The sequence below is a fragment of the Heterodontus francisci genome, chromosome 35 (genome assembly GCF_036365525.1).
Source record: "Heterodontus francisci isolate sHetFra1 chromosome 35, sHetFra1.hap1, whole genome shotgun sequence".
NCBI lineage: Eukaryota > Metazoa > Chordata > Chondrichthyes > Heterodontiformes > Heterodontidae > Heterodontus > Heterodontus francisci.
The window spans coordinates 20,319,852-20,336,246 of NC_090405.1; the positions used below are offsets into that span (position 1 = coordinate 20,319,852).

At 43.9% G+C, this 16,395-nt stretch overlaps 1 long non-coding RNA gene across 2 annotated transcripts; it reads left to right on the forward strand.

Annotated features, from left to right (window-relative positions):
- The first annotated feature begins 5 nt into the window (after window positions 1–5).
- LOC137350425 (uncharacterized) lies at window positions 6–13,388 on the forward strand. 2 transcript variants are annotated; one of them, XR_010969414.1, is made up of 2 exons: window positions 6–207; window positions 12,994–13,388. It is a non-coding gene; the product is annotated as an uncharacterized lncRNA (long non-coding RNA). The 2 variants fall into 2 exon arrangements; XR_010969413.1 differs by lacking the exon at window positions 6–207 and adding an exon at window positions 12,669–12,728.
- Window positions 13,389–16,395: the final 3,007 nt, after the last annotated feature.

Below are 16,395 nucleotides of genomic sequence, written 5' to 3' on the forward strand. Positions count from 1 at the left end.
GCACGACATTAATCTCACTGAAGGAAAGTGTGACCACGTTGTCTGTTTCAGAGTGTTTCTGTCGTTATGTGTTGCTTTCAACCGTGACTGGGACATGACGCAAGCGAGAGGGTTGAGCCGAGGTTTGGAATATTTGTCAGTCAGGAACAAGAAAAATCAAAGGAAGCAAATAAGAAAACCTGTGTCTCATGTGGTTACCGAGAGACGGTGAGAAGATATTAAACTTTGTTCTATTCAATACAGCTGTGATTAACTTTGACCTTTTCTGCCTTTTGCAAACAGTATTTGAAGTGTTTCGGTAACAGTGTTCAGTGGGGTCTGGGTGAGCAGCTGCGGAGTGTAACAGGGTCAGGACTGGATGCAGGAAGTTCTCTGACAGTCTCTCTCTCTCTCTCTCTCTGATGGGTTTGAGTTGATTTTCAACTGGCAGCTGTTGGTGTTTCAATAAATGAAAGAAGTTCCCTCCACCCATTTTTTGGACAGACAGTGTATTACAAGGATGTAAAGGGTTAATGCTGAAGACAGTGGGATCAACCCCTCCCACTGTCAGAGTGATGATGTAACAGTCACATGAGATGAGGTTTGGGAGAAGAGAGAGCAGCACCAAGGATGCTAGCTTAGGAGGCTTGATGAGTGTGTATATAGTATTGTGTAAATTAGAAAAGAGTTCTTAGTTCTTTCAGCAGGAAATGTGTCCAGAAAATATCGAGAAACTCACAATTTTATTATTCAGGAGTCGAAACACAGATATTAATTCCAAGTTACAGTTCTGGGTTCATTTAACAAAAAAAAGGTAGAGAATAATATGACTCACTGATTGAAATCCCCCAGTGAGGAGACAATTAAACAGGTGATCTGTTGGGGCATCCTTCAATCCAAGGTTTCGGCAGCATTTAATCTCTCTTTTTGGTGAAATTCTTTGTTATTTGCATCTTCTTTTTAATCCAGCTTTGATGGGTGGGTGAAAAAACTCAAAAAAACTGAACAGTTCCATCCTTTCTTTTCTTCCTTCTTCCCTTCTTTCCATCAGTTTCGTTTTTCTGTCCCAGATCAATATAATGATGAGAATCCCAATTTAATCTGCTGTTTTATCCATTCCAATCAAAATTCAACATTCCAATCAAATCTATTTGTTATTCCACAGTGTCTCTCCATGTGTTTTACTCTGTTGTATTCTCTCACAGTCTGTTTGATGATCAATGTTACATCTCACTCTCTGTTCTGGTGAAGATCAGAAGCAGTGATATCTGTTTTCACCACCCACCAAGTCGGTCTGAAGCTGTGCCTCGCCGATCATGTGGAGTTAGGAACATAGGAGCAGGAGTCGGTCATTCAGCCCATTGAGCCTGCCCCACCATTCAATATGATCATGGCTGATCATCCACTTCAATACCCTTTTCCCCACACTTTCCTCATATTCCCTTTTGTCATTTGTATTTAGAAATCTGTCAATCTCTGCTTTAAACATATTCAATGACTGAGCTTCCACAGCCCTCTGGGGTAAAGAATTCCAAAGATTCACAACCCTCTGAGTGACAACATTTCTCCTCATCTCTGTCCTAAGTGTCCTTGGGGGTGCTTTTGCTAACGCTGTTGGGGAGGGTTTAAAATAATGTGGCAGGGGGATGGGAACCAAATGAGGAGGTCAGTGGACAGTAAGGAGGTAGTAACTAAAGCCTGTAAGGAACTAGATAATGAAGTCAGCGTGACTAAGGGGAAGAGTAGGCAGGAAGCAGATGATGAACGCAAAGGGACTGGTGGTCTGAGGTGCATTTGTTTTAATGCAAGAAGTATAGTAGGTAAGGCAGATGAACTTAGGGCTTGGATTAGTACCTGGGAGTATGATGTTATTGCTATTACAGAGACTTGGTTGAGGAAAGGGCACGTTTGGCAACTAAATATCCCAGGATATCGATGCTTCTGGCGGGATAGAGAGGGAGGTAAAAGGGGTGGAGGAGTTGCATTACTGGTCAAAGAGGATATCACAGCTGTGCTGAAGGAGGGCACTATGGACGACTCGAGCAGTGAGGCAATATGGGCAGAACTCAGAAATAGGAAGGGTGCGGTAACAGTGTTGGGGCTGTACGACAGGCCTCCCAACAGCAAGCATGAGATAGAGGTACAAATATGTAAACAGATTATGGAAAGATGTAGGAGCAACAGGGTGGTGGTGATAGGAGATTTTAATTTTCCCAACATTGACTGGGATTCACTTAGTGTTAGAGGTCCAGATGGAGCAGAATTTGTAAGGAGCATCCAGGAGGGTTTTCTAGAGCAGTATGTAAATAGTCCAACTCGGGAAGGGGCCATACTGGACCTGGTGTTGGGGAATGAGCCCGGCCAGGTGGTTGAAGTTTTAGTAGGGGACTACTTTGGGAATAGTGATCACAATTCCGTAAGTTTTAGAATACTCATGGACAAAGATGAGAGTGGTCCTAAAGGAAGAGTGCTAAATTGGAGGAAGGCCAACTATACCAAAATTCGGCAGGAGCTGGGGAATGTAGATTGGGAGCAGATGTTTGAAGATAAATCCACATTTGATATGTGGGAGGCTTTTAAAGAGAGGTTGATTAGCGTGCAGGAGAGACATGTTCCTGTGAAAATGAGGGATAGAAATGGCAAGATTAGGGAACCATGGATGACAGGTGAAATTGTGAAACTAGTTAAGAGGAAAAAGGAAGCATACATAAGGTCTCGGCGGCTGAAGAAAGACAAAGCTTTGGAAGAATATCGGGAATGTAGGACCAATCTGAAACGAGGAATTAAGAGGGCTAAAAGGGGTCATGAAATATCTTTAGCAAACAGGGTTAAGGAAAATCCCAAAGCCTTTTATTCATATATAAGGAGCAAGAGGGTAACTAGAGAAAGGATTGGCCCACTCAAGGACAAAGGAGGAAAATTATGCGTGGAGTCAGAGAAAATGGGTGAGATTCTAAACGAGTACTTTGCATCGGTATTCACCGAGGAGAGGGACATTACGGATGTTGAGGTCAGGGATAGATGTTTGATTACTCTAGGTCAAGTCGGCATAAGGAGGGAGGAAGTGTTGGATATTCCAAAAGGCATTAAGGTGGACAAGTCCCCAGGTCCGGATGGGATCTATCCCAGGTTACTGAGGGAAGCGAGAGAGGAAATAGCTGGGGCCTTAACAGATATCTTTGCAGCGTCCTTAAACACGGATGAGGTCCCGGAGGACTGGAGAATTGCTAATGTTGTCCCCTTGTTTAAGAAGGGTAGCAGGGATAATCCAGGTAATTATAGACCGGTGAGCCTGACGTCAGTGGTAGGGAAGCTGCTGGAGAAGATACTTAGGGATAGGATCTATTCCCATTTGGAAGAAAATGGGCTTATCAGTGATAGGCAACACGGTTTTGTGCAGGGAAGGTCATGTCTTACCAACTTAATAGAATTCTTTGAGGAAGTGACAAAGTTGATTGATGAGGGAAGGGCTGTAGATGTCATATACATGGACTTCAGTAAGGCGTTTGATAAGGTTCCCCATGGTAGGTTGATGGAGAAATTGAAGTCGCATGGGGTCCAGGGTGTACTAGCTAGATGGATAAAGAACTGGCTGGGCAACAGGAGACAGAGAGTAGCAGTGGAAGGGAGTTTCTCAAAATGGAGACATGTGACCAGTGGTGTTCCACAGGGATCCGTGCTGGGACCACTGTTGTTTGTGATATACATAAATGATTTGGAGGAAAGTATAGGTGGTCTGATTAGCAAGTTTGCAGACGACATTAAGATTGGTGGAGTAGCAGATAGTGAAGGGGACTGTCAGAGAATACAGCAGAATATAGATAGATTGGAGAGTTGGGCAGAGAAATGTCAGATGGAGTTCAATCCAGGCAAATGCGAGGTGATGCATTTTGGAAGATCCAATTCAAGAGTGAACTATACAGTAAATGGAAAAGTCCTGGGGAAAATTGATGTACAAAGAGATTTGGGTGTTCAGGTCCATTGTTCCCTGAAGGTGGCAACGCAGGTCAATAGAGTGGTCAAGAAGGCATACGGCATGCTTTCCTTCATCGGACGGGGTATTGAGTACAAGAGTTGGCAGGTCATGTTACAGTTGTATAAGACTTTGGTTCGGCCACATTTGGAATACTGCGTGCAGTTCTGGTCGCCATATTACCAAAAGGATGTAGATGCTTTGGAGAGGGTGCAGAGGAGGTTCACCAGGATGTTGCCTGGTATGGAGGGCGCTAGCTATGAAGAGAGGTTGAGTAGATTAGGATTATTTTCATTAGAAAGACGGAGGTTGAGGGGGGACCTGATTGAGGTGTACAAAATCATGAGAGGTGTAGACAGGGTGGATAGCAAGAAGCTTTTTCCCAGAGTGGGGGATTCAAATACTAGGGGTCACGAGTTCAAAGTGAGAGGAGAAAAGTTTAGGGGGGATATGCGTGGAAAGTTCTTTACGCAGAGGGTGGTGGGTGCCTGGAACGCGTTGCCAGCGGAGGTGGTAGACGCGGGCACGATAGCGTCTTTTAAGATGTATCTAGACAGATACATGAATGGGCAGGAAGCAAAGAGATACAGACCCTTAGAAAATAGGCGACAGGTTTAGATAGAGGATCTGGATCGGCGCAGGCTTGGAGGGCCGAAGGGCCTGTTCCTGTGCTGTAATTTTCTTTGTTCTTTGTTCTAAGTGGTTTCCCCCTTATTTTGAAATTGCATCACCTGGTTCTCGACTCCCCAACCAGGAGAAACATCTTAGCTGCATCTACCCTGACTGTCCTTTAAGTATTTTGTGGGTTTCAATGGGATCACCTCTCATTCTTTGAAACTCTAGAGAATACAGCCCGTTTCCCCAATCTCTCTTCATAGGACAGTCCCACCATCCCAGGAACAAGTCTGATGAACCTTTGTTGCACTCCCTCTGTGGCAATAATATCCTTCCTAAGGTAAGGGGACCAAAACTGCACACAGTACTCCAAGTGCGGTCTAACCAAGGTTCTTTACAATTGAAGCAAGAATTCACTATTCCTGTACTCAAATCCTCTTGTGATTAAGGCTAACATACCAATAGCCTTCTTAATTGCTTGCTGCACCTGCATGTTAGCTTTCAGTGACTTATTGACATGGACACCCATGTCACCCTTATATTCTGTACCTCAGCTAATAAAGGAAAGGATTCCATATATCTGCTGAACCAGCTTATTGACCTGTCCTGCTACTTCAGGGATCTGTGGACATTCACTCCAACGTCCCTCACTTCCTCTACACCGTTCAGTGTTTTCCCGTTAATTGTGTATTCCTTTGACTTTTTTTACGTCTGCTCTCGCTGTTCCCTGCTCTCCGAGTGAACTCTTGCTCCCTCTCTCTCCTGGGCTCTTTATGCTCCACTTCGCTTTCACTGTTTCCCGCTCTCTTAATGTATCAATATTTGTTTGCCTTGCGTTTAAGTTAAAATATGGATTAACTGTATTTTACAGTTGTAGGTTTTAGTTGGCAGTCCTGTGCAAGTTGTGGATTGGTATTCAATATTTAGCTCTGTGAAAACGATTGTGAATGAAAACATAACTTTCAATCTTATACATGGGCTGGTCTGCAAGCTCCAAGTCCTTCATTTTGTAGTAATGGAATTGATACTGTATCTTTCAGTCTTAATCTCTGTGGGATTTTTGAATGTCATGCATAGCTCGGTCTCACGTCTGATGTACATTATTGGGATTCAGAGGATCATAGGAAATAGGGGCATTAGGCCATTCAGCCCATCGAGCCTGCTCCGCCATTCAAACAGATCGTGGATGATCATCTACCTCTACGCCATTTTTCCCTGCTATCTCCATATCCCTTGATCTTGTTAGTATTTAGAAATCTATCGATTTATGTCTTGAATATGTTCAATGATTGAGGCTCCACAGCCCTCTGGGATAAAGAATTCCACAGAGTTCCCACCCTCTGAGTAAAGAAATTCCTGCTCATCTCAGTCTCAAATGGCCTGTCCTTATTCTGAGACTGTATCTCCTTGTTCTAGAATGACCAGACAGAGGAAACATCCTCTCCATATCTACCCTGTCACGCCCTGTAAGAATTTTGTAAGTTTCAATGAGATCACCTTTCATTCTTCGAAACTCCAGAGAATTTCGGCCCAGTTTCTGCAGTCTCTCATCATAAGACAATCCCACCATCCCAGGGGATTAGTCTGGTGAATCTCCGTTGCACTCTCTCCATGACAAGTCTATCCTTCCTTAGATAAGGAAACCAAAATTGTACAGAATATTCCAGGTGCGGTCTCATCTAGACTTTATACATTGAAGCAATACATGATTAACCATGTACTCAAATCCCCTTTCAATGAAGACAACATACCATTTGCATTCTTAATTGCTTTCTGCACCTGCACACTAGCTTTTAGTGTCTCATGAACAAGGACACCCAGGTCCCTTTGGACATCAACACTTCCCAACCTCTCACCATTTAAGAAATACTCTGCCTTTCTGTTTATTCTACCAAAGTGGAGAACTTCACACTTATTTACATTATATTCCATCTGCCATGTTCTTGCCCATTCACTTACCCCGTCCAAATCCCCTTGAAGCCTCCTTGCATTCATTCTGTACCTTTCAATCAGGCAAATTTTGTCTGTTCAATTTCAAGTTTTATATTTAAAATGTAACCATGGTGACAGAGTTTATTTAGATCTGATAGTGAGTTTGTTTTTGGACTGTGATTGATGTATCAACCTATCAGCTGTATTGAATTGGAGTGAAATAGAAACAACTTCTGTCTCTCCCGCTGTTGTTTGACTGTTGGATTGAAAATGTGTCTCTTGACTTTGGGATCAGTGTCTGTCTGACTACTTCTTTTGTTTGTTCCAGTGGAACTGATGAGCTGGCAGTATCTCTGTGCTTTGGGAGTGATCCTGTACCGACTGTGTGTTGGAACAAGATCACTGCACTTTTCCTTGTGTCCAAGAATCACCACATCCAGTCAGGTTCCTTCATGTATTTTCCTGCAGGAATGAAAGAACTGGTGAGGTAGAAGATACAAAAGCGATCAATGTAATCGTCCCAATAATAATCATTATGAACAATCACAAAATGAAAACCAGGAACACAAACAGTGTCAGTGTCTGACTCCACTGTAGTACTGCAGTATTCAGCTTCTGTTTACCAGGTGTTTGCAGTGGTTTTACAACAAGTTTGTGACATTCAGAAACAACACAAGCCCTGCACTGCTCAATGACTGGGACTGTCCGATAGAGCAGTGACCTTTACACAGTCACATTTCTATTTCAACGGAAAACAAGCAGCCACTATTTAAAATGTGCCTTTCACACTTCTCACCTGGTGTCTGCAATAAATGCTCTTTGTCTAACTGTCCACATCGTTATTTTGCGGCTATTTTTCCGCCACTGTTCACGATCCAACAAACAGTGAGAGACTGGAACTAAAGCAGGAAAATTCCCTCTCCTTTGGGTGGTGAAATTGTCAGTGATTTTCAATAGTGATTTCTTCCCATTGTGTCTCCCTGAGCCTGTACAGACACTGTCCGAGAATGAACTCTCCCTTCCCCGTGTCCCCGGCTCACTCCATGTTCCGGGAGCAGCTCCTGCTCCACAGTGTCTGTTCCAAACACTCCCCGACTCCCCCTCAACTTCCCACCACTCAATGCTAATCTCTGAGCACATCTGCGGACACGCTCCCAAAGCAGTGGCTGCTGGAAGCAGATGCTGTTTGTTCCCTTCCCCCGGGCCCGGGAAGTCTCCATTAGCAGCTGATTTGAAGCATCTTCCCCTGATTGAGTGAATGGCCTCACAGACTGGGTTGGGGAAAGACTGCGTATGCGCTCCACTCCTCATTGTGACGTCCCACCGGAGGCGGGGCAACACCGCGCGTGCGCAGATCTCTGCAGCAATTCAGCACTCAAACATCAATGGGAACTTTCCCCATTTCACCCTCATCAAAGTCCCAAAGAAAGTGAAGAGGGGCTTGGACTGGAGGGAGGGAGGGAGGGGCGGGGTAGGGGGAACCTAGAACCCAGAAAGCTGCCCACTTGCCCCATTTAGATGCTCAATTTGCGGTCATTTCCTGCAGGGGGTTTGTTATTATTGAGCCCCTCCTGGTAAAACAATCCGATAGAAAGAGGGGAGAAAGGAGGGAGCCGGTGTGTTTGCTGGGACCTTGCAGAATTCATTTCAGCAGCAAAAGTCCCGGGTTATATTAACCCGAGTGAAACACGCTGTCAGTGAAAGGAAAACCGAACGGCCCTTTTCATCTTTTCATTGGAAACAAAGTAGAGCCGGAAGTGCGGCGAGCAGAGCAGACACACAAGCTCAATGACAGGAGAGCTCGGCCGTTCCTGAGTTTCAGCTCCCAGCTCTTCCATTTCCTCATCCACACTGTCTTTACTGTGGATGTTCAGGGGTTCATTGTCGGATCTGAGGACTGTATCCATTAAACATTCTGAGTCAGGAGATTCACACACTCTCTGTTACCAAGATTTATGGGCAGGAATGTTTCAAAACTTTGTCTATTAAATCATTGTATTATTCACAGAACTAATGAGGCAATCGGTTCATTATTCAGGCCTTGAACTTGGTTTGGGTAGACCGAAAACTGAGAGGTTCAGCACCTATCCATTTATTCACTATTGGCCGTGTGGCCTAATGGATAAGGCGTCTGACTTCGGTGTATTTAACGAGGTTATCAGAAAATTGGAGGTTCGAATCCTGCCACGGTCATTTCGGGCGATCACTGTTTCGCACCGCAGCCTCACAGCTCTAGCGACCCGTGTTCGGTTCTGGGTAATGTCTGTGCGCAGTTTGAGTTCTCCCTGTAACTGCGTGTGTTTCCTCGCACAGCCAAAGACTTGCAGATTGATTGGTAAATTGACCATTGTGAATTGCCCCCAGTGGAGGTAGGTGGTGGGGGATGTGGTCGAGAATATGGCATTCATGTCGGATTAGTATAAATGGGTGGTTGTTGGTCGGCACAGACTTGATGGGCCGAAGGGCCTGTTATAGTGCTGCATCTATTAATAAATAACTTATTTTTTTGATGAAATAACAGAAAAGGTTGATGAAGGGAAAGCAATGGATGTTGTCTATATGGATTTTCAGAAAGCGTTTGACAAACTACCGCATAAAATGCTGGGTAACAAAACTGAGGCTCTTGGAATAGGAGGGTCAGTATCTGCTTAGATTAAAAAATGTGGGAAACATCAAAAAAAGTGAGTTGTGATATTTGGTTGTTTTTCAGAATGGAAGATGCTGAACAGTGATGTCCACAAGGGTCAGTGTCAGGACCACCATATATAGAAATGACTTGAATATTGGAATCACAGAATCACAGAATTGTTACTGCACAGAAGGAGGCCATTTGGCCCATCATGTCTGCACTGACTCTCCAAATGAGCAATTCACCTCATGTCACTTCCCCGTCTTCTCCCCATAATCCTGCACATTCTTCCTTTTCAGATAACAGTCTAATTCCCCTTTGAATTCTTCAATTGAACCTGCCTCCATCACATTCTCAGGCAGTTCATACTTTAACCACTCGCTGTGTGAAAAAGTTTTTCCTCATGTCGCTTTTGCTTCTTTTACCAATTACTTTAAATCTGTGCCCTCTCATTCTCGATCCTTTCACAAGTGGGAACAGTTTCTCCCTATCCACTCTGTCCACACCCCTCATCATTTTGAATACCACTATGAAATCTCCTCTTAGCCTTCTTTTCTCCAAGGAAAACAATCCTAACTTCTCCAATCAATCTTCATAACTGAAGTTCCTCATCCCTGGAACCATTCTCATGAATCTTTTCCGTAATCTCTCCAATGCCTTCACATCTTTCCTAAAGTGTGGCACCCAGAACTGGACGCAGTACTTCAGCTGAGTCTAGTGTCTTGTACAAGTTCAACATGACCTCCTTGTTCTTGTACTCTATGCCTCTATTACTGAAGCCGAGGATACTGTATGCTTTATTAACCGTTCTCTCAATCAATGACTTATACCCCCAGGTCCCTCTGCTCCTGGACCCCCTTTAGAATTGTACCCTTTATTCTATATTGTCTCTCCATGTTCTTCCTACCAAAATGAATCAATTCACATTTCTCTGCATTGAACTTCACCTGTCATCTGTCCTCCCATTCCGCCAACTTGTCTATGTCCTTTTGAAGTTCTACACTATCATCCTTACAGTTCACAATGCTTCCAATTTTCGTATCATCCATAAACTTTGAAATTCTGCCCTGTACACCAAGGTCTAGGTCATTAATATATATCAGGAAAGGCAAGGGTCCCAACACTAACTCCTGAGGAACTCCACTACAAACCTTCCTCTAGCTTGAAGAACATCCATTGATCATTACTCTTTGTTTCCTGTCACTCAGCCAATTCCATGTCCATGTTACTACTGTCCCTTTTATTCCATGAGTTATAATTTTGTTCACAAGTCTGTTGTGTTGCACTGTATCAAACTCCTTTTGAAAGTCAATAAACGCAAAATACTGCAGATGCTAGAAAGCTGAAATATAAACAAAAAGTGCTGGAAAAACTCAGCAGGTCTGGCAGCATCTGTACAGAGAGAAGCAGAGTTAACGTTTCAGGTCAGTGACCTTTCAGATGCTGCCAGACCTTTTGAAAGTCCATGTACACCACATCAACAGCATTGCCCTCATCAACCCTCTCTGTTACCTCATCAAAAAACTCCAGCAGGACAGTTAAACATGATTTTCCCTTAAGATATCCATGCTGGCTTTCTTGAATTAACCCACATTTGTCCATGGGACTATTAATTTTGTCCCGAATTATTCTTTCGAGAAGTTTTCCCACCTCCAAAATTGAACTGACGAGGGAGTGAAATGAGGTGAGTTGCTCTAACAGAGAGCCAGCACGGGTTCGACAGGCCGAATGGCCTCCTTCTGTGCTGTAGCCATTCTATGATTGTATGATTCTAACAACAACTGTTGGTGGAGAGGCAGTGATGCAGTAATGGGTTAACAGAAAGGGGAAAGTCTGGGCTGGTGTGTGTTCGGGTTTGTGAATAAAGGTGATTTGGAAGCTGTGTTCCAAATTGAAGTGTTTACTGGAAGGAAGAAGTTGATGTAAATAAAGAGTAAAACGTGTTAAGATGAAGCGTGGTGTGATTGAGGATAGCAGTAAATATTGTGTTGGTGAATTATTTGTGTTAATAAACTTCCACTGTGCCCTCTGCTGCAGGCTGCTGTTTATATCCAGCTGTGTATTAGTGCTGTGTGTTAGCGAGATAAATGTTTGTTTCAACGCTGTTTATAAAGCAATAGCATTGCACTCAAACAGTCCCAGACATAGCAACACACGTACAAAAGCAAAATACTGCGGATGCTGGAAATCTGAAACATAAACAGAAAATGCTTGAAATAGTCAGCAGGTCTGGCAGCATCTGTGGAGAGAGAAACAAAGTTAATGTGAGCTAAGGAAACAGACCTGAACTGTTAACTGTTTCTCTCTGCACAGATGCTGCCAGACCTACTGAGCATTTCCAGCATTTTCTGTTTTTATTACAGCAACACAGGTGTTGGGAGGCTCAACCTGGCTACACAATGTTACAAGGACGCTGAGTAACACCATCGACAACGGGACAGAGAGAAAAACACACAGAAAACCAAGAATAGACTGTGAGGAAGCAAATGTGAGGGACAGAGAGAGAGACAAGACTGACATGGTGAAACAAGGCATTTGTATGATTGTAATAAAAGCAAAATACTGCGGATGCTGGAAATCTGAAACAAAAACAAGAAATGCTGGAATCACTCAGCAGGTCTGGCAGCATCTGTGGAAAGAGAAGCAGAGTTAATGTTTCAGGTCAGTGACCCTTCTTCGGAACTGACAAATATTAGAAAAGTCACAGATTATAAACAAGTGAGGTGGGGGTGGGGCAAGAGATAACAAAGGAGAAGGTGCAGATTGGACCGGGCCACATCGCTGACCAAAAGGTCACGGAGAAAAGGCAAACAATATGTTAATGATGTGTTGAAAGACAAAGCATTAGTACAGATTAGGTGTGAATACACTGAATATTGAACAGCAGCAAGTGCAAACCTGAAGAAAAACAACCTGAAAAAAACAGTGGGTAAGCAAACTGAACAAACTAAGATGAAATGAAATAACTGCAATAAAAGATTGTAAAAAATGTAAAAAGGAATGTAAAAAAAAGGAAGAAAAAATAACTAAAAATGAAAGTAAAATGGGGGGCTGTCATGCTCTGAAATTGTTGAACTCAATGTTCAGTCCGGCAGGCTGTAGTGTGCCTAATCGGTAGATGAGATGCTGTTCCTCGAGCTTGCGTTGATGTTCACTGGAACACTGCAGCAATCCCAGGACAGAGATGTGAGCATGAAAGCAGGGGGTAGTGTTGAAATGGCAAGCAACCGGAAGCTCAGGGTCCTGCTTGCGGACTGAGCGGAGATGTTCCGCAAAGCGGTCACCCAGTCTGCGCTTGGTCTCCCCAATGTATTTGTATGATTGTGTTCTCCCTGTTATCTGAAGGTATTTCCTGTTGTGTAAATATGTTTTCTGTTGTGTAAAGATGTCCCCTGTTGTTGTGTAAAGGTTTTCCCTGTTATTGTTTTATTTTCTGTTCCTGACCGTCTCCTCACTGTGACCATTTGTCCTGGTTGTATTGTGGCCAACATCACCATCTGGTGGTGGAGACGAGGCTCTGCAGGAAGGGGTTGACAAAGTGGGAGAGACTCGGCTGGTCCGTGTTTGCAGTTTGTGCAGCTTGTGTTCGTGTGAGCAAAAGTGAGTTGTTACTGATTGATGTGTTCACTGGAAGAAAAAAGCTGATTGCAATGGAGTGCCTCAGGAAGCATCTTGTTCTGATGTTTTAAAAGTGAACTGTTTGTGTTACTACTGAACATAAATAGCAGAGAATGGTTTCGATCCATTGACCTCTGGGTTATGGGCCTAGCACGCTTCCGCTGCACCACTCTGCTAACTAATGTTTTAAATTTTAGCTGCCTGTTAGTGAAATATGTTCATTTCCCCAATGTTTTTATAAAAATAGGATTGTCTTCTGAATGCTCAAGAATCCCAGACTCAGCAACACACGTGCTGACGGACTCACCCTCATTGCACAATGACACAAGGACACTGAGTAACAGCACCGACAATGAGGGAGGCAGAGAAAGACACACAGAAAACCAGGAAGATATTATCAGGACCCAGAAAGGAACAGACAGAGAAAGACACACAGAAAACCAGGCAGAGACAGCAAGAGACCAATGATTTATGTAATCGTGTTCTCTATTGTGTAAAGATGTCCCCTGTGTTTTTAAAATATTTTTCCTGCTGTGTAATATGTTCTCTGTTGTGTAACTATGTTCGCTGTTGTGTAAAGATGTTCTCTGTTATTGTGTAAAATGGTTCCCTGTTGGGTAAAGATCTACTCAGTTGTGTAAATATGATCCATCTTGTGTAAAAGTGTTCCGGGTTGTTTAAATATGTTCCCTGCTCTGTAATGTAGCGCTGAGTCTGCGTTAATGGAATTGCTACAGTATCTTCCAGTCTGATACTGTATGAGGGCTGGAATGTGATCCAAAGCACAGTCTATACAAATTAAATTGCTATTGTATCTTTTAGTTTCACAATCCGGGGGAGTTTTAAACTGAAATCTCAGGTTGTATCTCAGGTTATGCTATCTTTCAGATTCTCTCAATCTGATGACGCACTTGAGATTTAGACTTAAGAAAGGATGTACTGGCATTGGAGGAGTTCAAAAACGATTCACTCAGCTGATTCCTGAGATGAAGGGGTTGACTTATCAAGAATGGCTAAACAGGTTATTCATTCGAGTTCAGAAGAATGAGGGGTGATCTTTTTGAAACGAACAAGATTCTGAGGGTGCTTAACAGGGTGAAGAAGGGTCTCTGACCTGAAACATTAACTCTGCTTCTCTCTTCACAGATGCTGCCAGACCTGCTGAGTATTTCCAGCATTTCTTGTTTTTATGAACAGGGTCGATGTTGAGAAGATGTTTCCACTAGTGGGGGAATCTCAAACTAGGCGACATAGTTACAGAATAAGGGGAGACTCATTTAAAACTGAGATGCAAAGGAATTTCTTCTCTCAGAGGGTAGTGAATGTCTGGAATTATCTACCCCAGACAGTTGTGGAGACGAGATCACTGAAAGTATTTAAAGAGGAAGTAGATAGATTTTTGAAATATTGGAGAGTTGAGGGCTATGAAGAGCTGGCATGAAAGAGGAATTGAGGTCTGGGGCAGATCAGCCCTGATCTTACTGAATGGCAGGGCAGGCTTGAGGGGCCGAATGGCCTACTCCTGCTCCTATTTCTTATGTTATGTTATATCTAATGTATATGTCAGGATGCACTATGGGAATTAATACTGAAACTTATAAACTCATAACGTGTGTCAATATTGGGCTGATATTTAACTTGAATCTCAGAGTACATTATTGTGGTTAATTCTGTAACTTTGAAAAGGGAACTATGTGCTTTAATGAAAACAAGAAATGCTGGAAATACTCAGCAGGTCTGGCAGCATCTGTACAGAGAGAAGCAGAGTTAACGTTTCAGGTCAGTGACCTTTCATCAGATGAGAAACTGATCAATCCACTGTTACAATAACTCCATCTCTGATTCCCTCCTGACAGTAACTAATCCTTTCACAGAGACTGTGGGTGGTTCTGAAAAGAGCCTTTGGGTTATGAAATGACATTTTTCCACTTTACTTTTTCTGGGAGTTTTGAGCGCTGAGAATGATTCTCACTGACATGTACAGGGCAACAGACCGACTGATTTGGTATAACGGTGTAACTAATGTTTGGGCTAACTCATGGCATCAGGTCAAACATGGGCAAGGAAACCTCCTGCTGATTATCACCTACCACCCTCTCCCAACCAACCCCTCTCCCCGCCCCTCAGCTGATGAGTCAGTACTCCTCTATGTTGATCACCACTTGGAGGGAGCACTGAGGTGGAACAGGGCGCAGAATGTAGTCTGGCTGGGGGATGTCAATGTCCATCACCATGAGTGGCTCGGTAGCACCACTACTGACCATGCTGGCCGAGACCTAAAGGACATAGCTGCTCGATTGGGTCTGCAGTAGGTGGTGAGGGAACTAACACGAGGGAAAAACATACTTGACCTCATCCTCACCAATCTGCCTGCCGCAGATGCATCTGTCCATGACAGTATTGGTAGGAGTGACCACTGCACAATCCTTGTGGAGATGAAGTCCCGTCTTCACATTGAGGATACCCTCTATCGTGTTGTGTGCCACTACCACTGTGCTAAATGGGATAGATTTTGAACAGATCTAGCAATGTATAACTGGGCATCCATGAAGTGCTGTGGACCATTAGCAGCGGCAGAATTGTACTCAACCCCAATCTGTCACCTCATGGCCCGGCATATTCCCACACTCTAACATTACCAACAAGCTGGGGATCAACCCTAATTCAATGAAGAGTGCAGGAGGGCATGCCAGGAGCAGCACCAGGCATACCTTGAAATGAGGCGTCAGCCTGATGAAGCTACAGCCCAGGACTACTTTCATGCCAAACAGCAGAAGCAGCATGTAATAGACAGGGCTAAGTGATCCCACAACCAATGGATCAGATCTACACCCTGCCACATCCAATGATGAATGGTGGTGGACAATTAAACAACCAACAGGAGGAGGTGGCTCCACAAATACCCCCAACCTCAATGATGGGGGAGCCCAGCACATCAGTGCAAAAGACAAGGATGAAGAATTTGCAACAATCTTCAACCAGAAGTGCCGAGTGGATTATCCATCTCGGCAACCTTCTGAAGTCCCCAGCATCACAGATGCCAGTCTTCAGCCAATTCAGTTCACTCCAGGTGATATCAAGAAACGAATGAAGGCATTGGATACAGCAAAGGCTCCAGGCCCTGGCAATATTCCAGCAATGGTACTGAAGACCTGTGCTCCAGAACTTGCCGCGCCCCTAGCCAAGCTGTTCCAGTACAGCTACAACACTGGCATCTACTCGGCAATGTGGAAAATTGCCCAGGTATGTCCTGTACACAAATAGCAGGACAAATCCAACCCAGCCATTTGCTGCCTCATCAGTCTACTCTCAATCATCAGTATAGTGATGGAAGATGTCATTGACAGTGCTATCAAGTGGCACTTGCTTCACAATAACCTGTTCAGTGACACTCAGTTGGGTTCCGCCAGGGCCATTCAGCTCCTGATGTCATTACAGCCTTGGTTCAAACAAGGACAAAAGAGCTGAACTCAAGAGGTGAGGTGAGAGTGTCTGCCCTTGACATCAAGGTAGCATTTGACTGAGTATGGCATCAAGGAGCCAGAGCAAAACTGGAGTCAATGGGAATCAAGAGGAAAACTCTCCACTGGTTGGAATCGTACCTAGCACAAAGGAAAATGGTTGTGATTGTTGGAGGTCAATCATCTCA